Source organism: Dysidea avara, chromosome 4, assembly GCF_963678975.1.
Source record: "Dysidea avara chromosome 4, odDysAvar1.4, whole genome shotgun sequence".
NCBI lineage: Eukaryota > Metazoa > Porifera > Demospongiae > Dictyoceratida > Dysideidae > Dysidea > Dysidea avara.
The window spans coordinates 44940549-44948117 of NC_089275.1; the positions used below are offsets into that span (position 1 = coordinate 44940549).

The following is a 7569-nucleotide window of genomic DNA, read 5'->3' on the forward strand; positions in this document are numbered from 1 at the left end:
CTATGATACAATATACTTTACAACCCACAATCGGTATGCGAAGCGGGTGGGTATGATGGATCATGAGTTGATGAGGCGCTTACACGGTCAAAATGATATCAGCACGATCGTCGAGATATATGGTGTATTTTGCTGCGTTGTGTACCCTATCCGCCTGCGTACTCTGGGTACTTCGCTCCAGTGACGATTATTTACGGATTAACAGCCCCGCGAACACATTGTTGACAACATTCCCGAGGCGCGCACTTAAAGTGGACAACAAAAGCATTTTGACGATAAATACAATTAGCACCAGTAAGCCACAGGAAAGTGTTGATAAATCAACTGCAACGGTGAATACAGTGGTCACACAGAGACCAGCACGTGACAAGCGAGACAACAGTGTTGCCAGCAAGCCACAGCAAAGTGTTCGTAAATCAAATACAAGACAAGAGCTCACTAAATTTCTCGAAACACTTCGGAGCAAAGGTAAATCGATCAATGGCCTTACCTATGAACGTCGGTATCCAGTTTTACTTAAATTTTCTGGATCACAAATTGCCAGCTTTGTTAGTGACTTTGGGGTACCTGGCAACTTGTTTTCTTCAACCTTCAATCAGCAGTTTTTGGTTTGTACAGGTCAAGCATTAGCAAAGGCAAAGAAGCCAGTGAACATAACAAGTGAAGGAAATGTGGTTATGCCTAAACACTTTCAGAAATGTAAGAGTATGAGTTTTCAGAAGAATCGTACAACTGTTGCCTTACTCAGCTTCCCTGGATCAGGTAACTCATGGGTGCGACAACCACTAGAGACCACTACTGGAATTTACACTGGTACGTACCAAGATTGTGATGAAAGCTACATCTCTAATGGCATGATAGGAGAAGGAGTTTATACTGATAATGTTATTACTGTTAAGTTACATTTTCCCGGAATTAAGGATCTGAGGTGGTTGTACAGACACAATATCATTTACGTTGTTAGAAATCCATACGACACAATCCTTGCTGAATGGAATTGATGGAATTCAGCTTTTAAAGGTCACAACACAGCACATCTTTCTACAACAACTGCCTTTGGTGAGTAGTATTGTACAGCGGATCCACTGTAAAGCTGTCCAACAAGTGTTCATAAAGCTACGTAATATAAGATTTGTTCAGATAACTAACACTCTTTAACGGTGTGTGTCACTTTAAGGGGGAGCCCTACTAAACAGTACGACCATAATTTATTATATACCGTAAATTATAAGGGTAGTTTATTAATTTTACTGTTAGGCCAATAAATTATCTGTTTCCCGTCCACTGCCTGCATCTGATTACTATCAACTCCAATTTTCCATTTTTCCGTATTCTTCTATTATTTCTTTGCATTCTGTATAGGCTCTTGTAACAGTGTTAGCTCATGTGTCAGCAGTGCTATCAAGTCGTCACATTTGTGCTATTTTTGCAACTTAAATAGGGAAGGTACATGCTTTTTTTATGCAGCTTTTTTATGGTTGTGCCAGGCAAATAATGGCTTGAAATCTTACAATGGAATAATGGAAATGGACCACCTGCTTGCATGCAAATATGCCTGAGTCCAGGACGGGAAACAGAGAATTTATTTGGAGTGGCTTTACAAGCACTATAGCTTGCAATTGCCCTACAGCATCACTAATGTTTGGAATGTTAATTTGGTATGTTTAATTTGCTATTAAATTTGACAATTTTTTCTTGATCACCTGAATGTTTTCAATTAGAGTATCTCGATCTTAAAAAGTAGAGGGCTGTAAAAATTTACCAATATTAATAATATTTTTGGTAGTAACTGAAACTTGTATTGCAATACTGTATAGCCGGAATTTTTCAAGAGACAAAACTTTCACGAATTTCACAAATGATCTCAGATCCTGGTTGTTGTGGCTCCTTTGATGCATGCCTAGACTGTATGTTGATGGAGATCAAGTCACCACTGGGTGTGGGATTTTTCTGCATTTTTCACGTTTTAAATACATGTTTCTGACTTCCTGTATTCGCAGGCTTTAAGCCTTCTCACAAGTCCCTAGTGGAATAGCGTTCACACAGTAATGATAGCTTGTTACCAATCGATTCTATACACTGCATTATAGGAAAAATAGTACCAGATGTATTAAGCTATATAAAACAGTCTTAAAGATGGAGAAAAGTATGCAAAGCCTGTCTGTGATGAACAGTCTTGGTATCTCATCTATATACTTTTCTGTTGGCAGAATGTGAAAGTACCTCTACCACGCATAACACCTACACAAAAGCAAGTCATGCACACAGTCACGCCTATAATGTGACTGGATCCAGGATTTCCATTTTATAAGATTTCGTTTATCCAGATAACGGTCCGCTGAAGTTTCAGTCTGAGATTTAGATACAGAACTACAAATTAAATTGGTAAGACAGCAATAACATGTCTACATGTACAGGAGCTTAATTAAATGGTTGTAACTTATGAATTCAGTCTTGTATGGAGATGTAACTCACACCATTTCATTCCCAATAAAACAGGTGAATCTGTTGCTGGGTAGTTATAACTTACAGGTCTTTACTACAACCAGGCAAACTTGAATACAGTGAGAAAGAGCTAGATGAGAGTGAACCGCATGTTCAAAACACAAAGTAAACTACTGCTCATTATCTATCTTCTGTCAAAACAAGACTTTTGAACTCCTTTGCTGTTGGCAATGCCATAGGCGGATCTGAGGGAGGGCCAAGGGGTGCTGTGCCCCCCTCTGGCCCTTCTCTTGCCCCCCCTTGGACTCGCAGTTTGATACCAGAAACTGTAATCATGCATTCACACTGTATTCAAAAGTATAGAAAGCCAATGGGCAAATAGAAGACAACAGTTATAAAGTAATACTGTACATTGTAAAGAAAGTAAGGCAAATAAGTTTGAATTTTTGTGCCAAGATCGAGATACTCTAAGAGAACAGTCACAATTCCTAATGTCTTAACAGTACTAGATACACCTTATTTTGATTTAGTACATTTTACTATCAAACAGGTTTTATCTCAGATAGGCTACCTAATCTTTATATGCATTGCATACACTTCGTTAGCTAAATGCTATCAAAAATGTTTCAAAATTACCTAGGAGGTCTAATTTTTAAAATTTTCTCTAACCACAGTCTTAAATCTATATGTCTATCGTTCATCTAGCTATACTGAATAAAGTTATGCAACTGAATATAACTTGTGTATTAGAATTCCTCTTAGTGGAATAAACACTGTTATACACTAAAACTTCTTGCCCCCCCCGACCAGGAGCATACTGAGGGGGGTTTCCAGGGGTTTCAGGAAACCCCTTTGGACTTTAGACACTACTTGAAACAATAAGAAATTGAAACTTTAGGTTTCCAGAATCTGAAATCTGTCATGGAACAGGAAACATTTTAAACTTTTACCTTAGTTAAATAATAGTTTGTAACATGATAGCAACACTTATAGCATTGTTCTGAATTATGATTTTGGTGAAAAATTGAGATACTCTAATAGAGCAGTCAGGTATTATACAATACTCTAATATAACAGTCACTTAGCTGTAGTGGAAACCCCTTTTCAAAATTCCTGCATACGCCCCTACTGACAATGCCTCCTAGATCCGCCTATGGGCAATGCAACCATATATACCAAGGATTCTACACAACAAATGCTCAAAAAGTTTATGAAGTAAATAAATTATTGCATTCTACTACAAAATCAGGCTTGCACAAACATGTGGGATTCTTGCAGATCCATGCCTAGACTGCATGTTGCTGGGTATCAAGTCACCACTGTTTTTTTTCTACATTCTTCATGTTTTGAGTTACATGTTATTGACTTCCAGTATCACAGGCTTAAGGCGGCTTAAGCCTTCTCACAGGTCCCTAGTGGGATAGCATTCACAGAATTTAGCCACAAATACCTACAGTAGCAATACTGGGCGACCTGTGCTACTTAGGGGGTAGTTGGAAACCTAACTACTAGTCTAATTCTTACTATTCACACTGACTAAACTCGAATCTGGTGGCATGACAAAAACTGGTTACCACAATTGAACGTAAAGATGAGTATTATTTAGAATATAATAGTTGTATTGAGTCATTGTCGAAGTGGACTACAGTTTAATCTGGGCTCAGATGGCACCAGACTAGTAAGGTGTATAAGTACGTTTATATATATATGTAGACTAGAGTTGTGGCCACCACGTTGGCTTTTTCGATCACCATTGGCTGCTTGGTAAACATTATACGTATGGCCCACAATCCACCTTTACATGTCAGGCTATAAAAGAATTCGAGTGATCTGTGAGGTGTCTTTCCACCTATTAGGTGAGGTGTCATAGTAGTCTCGGCTGCCAGCACTTGTGCATTGCTGCACAAAACCGCAGCCAGTACAATATCTGTATATTGCACTGCAGTCGGTGCATTATAACTTATAATGCACTCGTTGCGGTCTGCGAAACCGCAACCAGTGTGTTATAAGTTATAATGCACTCGCTGCAGTCAGCAGGAGTGCCATATACAAATCATGGCACTGGCGGGGCCTTTGAACTGCCCACGCAGAATGGTACATAAATGGATAGGCACTATGACAAGGTCGACTCCTGGGTCTGGAAGCGAATACTGCTGTAAAAGCAACATTAGGTATGAAAAATAAGTACTTTGTAAATGTAAAAGTGTATTTTAAAAATGTCCGTGTCCGACCGTATCCACCTTTCCCAACTAGGTGCTAGGAGTCAGTGCAGGCAAATTCTTTTGTGGGCAGGACTGGTATATACAAGGGTGGATCCAGGGAGGTTCAAAGGGTTCCTCCCTTTGAAAGAGCCTCTCTTACTCGAGATACTCTAATAGAGCAGTCAAGATCAAGATACTCTAATAGAGCAGTCACAGTATTTAAAAAAAAAAATTAATTGATTAATGCTTTACAGCACAAGTGCTGAAGGTCTGTCTTAAGAGGAGCAGTGTAGCAGGCTATGTGTGGAGTTATAAATAAGGAAATATAGTTGGTGAGGGTATCTATGGTGAGGGGCAGTTATTGTCAGCAGGTGATGCCTTTTTTTTTTGGTCTTTGACTTACAGTTAGGCTGAAGTTGCGATTCCAGAGTGGAACCCCCCTTTTAAAAAGTCTGGATCTGCCCCTGATATACTCTGCAGGAGGTTGTACTGTGTCTCATGGGTGAAGGTATGGGTGTCCAAAGTTCCACTTGAACCCCATTCATACATGGACAATTGTTTATTTCCACAGTTAACACCAGGTACCACAGCTGCTTTCCTTGTAAAGCCCCATTGAAATGGTCCAATACACTTTGGCTTTAATCTATCCTTGCTATTGTTTATAAGTTGATGCACGGTTTAGACTATACTACAGTGGTCTGTTATCATGGTAACAGATTGGTTTACACAGTACATAGCATACATTTTCCAGTTGTTTAACTGTAGGTATTTTAACATACAGTCTAAATTACTTGGACACCTCAACCAATAGAAAATGATAAGCTTCAAGTCCTAGTAGCACCCTAGCTCACTGCACTTTTGATGCTATATGCAGTGTCAGACGTTTGTAGCACTAAATCACTTAGTTCCCTTAGTGTTGGTGTATTACTAATATTATTGTATAAACATTTGGCATTGGTTATCATCAATATTCTGTTCTAATAGGTAAAGAATGGAATTTACGAGTGGATATCTATTCCAAAAGATGGCAAGCTCACGTTGAACAGTTCCTAGCTTCAATGAAGACTTCAGTACTAGTAGTAAAATATGAGAACTTGCTCACTGATTTACATACTGAATTGAAAAGGATGATGTTATTTTTGGAGTTTCCCTACACAGAAGATGACTTACAGTGTACCATCAATTCTGCATTTGAAGGTTTTCACAGAAAACACAAAGGAAATGTTACTGATCCATATACTCCAGAGTTAAGAAAACTTGTATCAACACAAATTCAATTGGCCAATAAAATATTACAGTCCTACATCAGTTACTGACTACATATCAACACTTAGATATGAGCACATAATGAATCTTGCATGTGTTACTACTCTACAACATTTCATTTAATATGTAAGTTATTTATCAACTTTTTTTCATTGTAAAATGACTTTCATATACAAAAAATTATATGAAAATTTAATCTTACACGATTTATTTTTGCAATAGAGCAGTCATTCATGTAAAAGTATTTTTTTACACAAAAATTTTATCATGAAAAGTTTAAAATAATTATGGTATATAATTTAAAAAAAAAATAGAATTGCTAGAAAATTATTGATTGTTCCAGTTAGCCAGTACATAGCTAGCATGTAATTACAAATATAATTATATTTAAGCAATCAAAATATTGTCATGTTACGAATATTAGTGAAACAAGAGAAAGAGTTGACGGTGTGTCGAAGTATGAAACTGAAAATGTGGATCTACTGGTCTAGGGTAACAGGCTTAGACAATAGGATAGTTGTTAATCTGTAGGTGGGGAATTACTGTAACTTTATACTTTAAATTGTTTGACATGATGACAAATAAAATATTAAATGTTTCACAACTCATCAGATCAGTTTCTCCATCACGCATGGTTGAAAAACAAGCCAACACTATATTGCCTGATCCTTTCACTGTCTGAAATGCAATTCCTTATCATATAATATTGTACTACGTAATTGGCTACTGTTCCCTCCTCCTACCACAATTTCTGTTATATAGGCACTTAAAATTCATTTCTGTCAACTAGCCAGCTGTACATAAGATGACTGTAGCATATACGTATATACACAATTTTTCTATATGGATACTATGTGTGTGCATGGTTACATGTAAAAGGACTGACAGAATTGTGAGAATGTGTCACTATATCAACAAAGGTCATAGCCACAAGCACATCCTATTAAGCACACATGTGTGTGTAAACCACACAAACAATGATCCACAAAGACACACCCAGCTAGTGTATGATATGGACATGTTTACACCATTATATTCAAGCACACACATAAGTACAATATGTAATATTATGTACATTACGAAAAACACACACACACTACACTACACACACACTACACACAAATACATAACAACAAATGCGTGATGCAGCAACCAAAACAATACGTCTTAGCTGACATTAATCACATAAAATTTCCATCATAATAAAATTCCTAAGTACTTTGTAATGATGGAAATTTGCAGCATCGCTTGAAAACAGGTACAGATCAAGCTGATGAAAGCCATTCAACAATTCAATTAATAATAATAGTGATTTAACAACAGTAAGCTTTAACTTATTAACTACTAGCCAGAACAAGTTGAATATCAGCCTGAAGGGTCTGCTCCACAGTAGGTAACTGTGACTAAAAAGTAACTCAGTGTCATCGGTAAATAGGGATGGGCGATATACCGGTATTGTTAGTAATCTGTGATATTTAAATCATACCGATTTTGATACCGCCTGTTTTTTTTTTAATACCGCCATACTGTCTGGGCACTATGGCCTCCCGTGGGCTTGTTTCATCCCATATTTAGAAGGCAACCAGACATGTGACAATGTTTGTAGGCAGGTGCTGATGTAGTCAGCTAACCAAACTATGTAAACAAGTTTGTTTGT

The 7569-nt window shown here is 37.5% G+C and overlaps 1 long non-coding RNA gene across 1 annotated transcript; it reads left to right on the top strand.

The window, feature by feature from the left end:
- Positions 1-393: 393 nt before the first annotated feature.
- Positions 394-6108, top strand: LOC136254204 (uncharacterized). The gene is made up of 2 exons (XR_010700361.1): positions 394-1059; positions 5631-6108. It is a non-coding gene; the product is annotated as an uncharacterized lncRNA (long non-coding RNA).
- The last annotated feature ends 1461 nt before the right edge of the window (positions 6109-7569 follow it).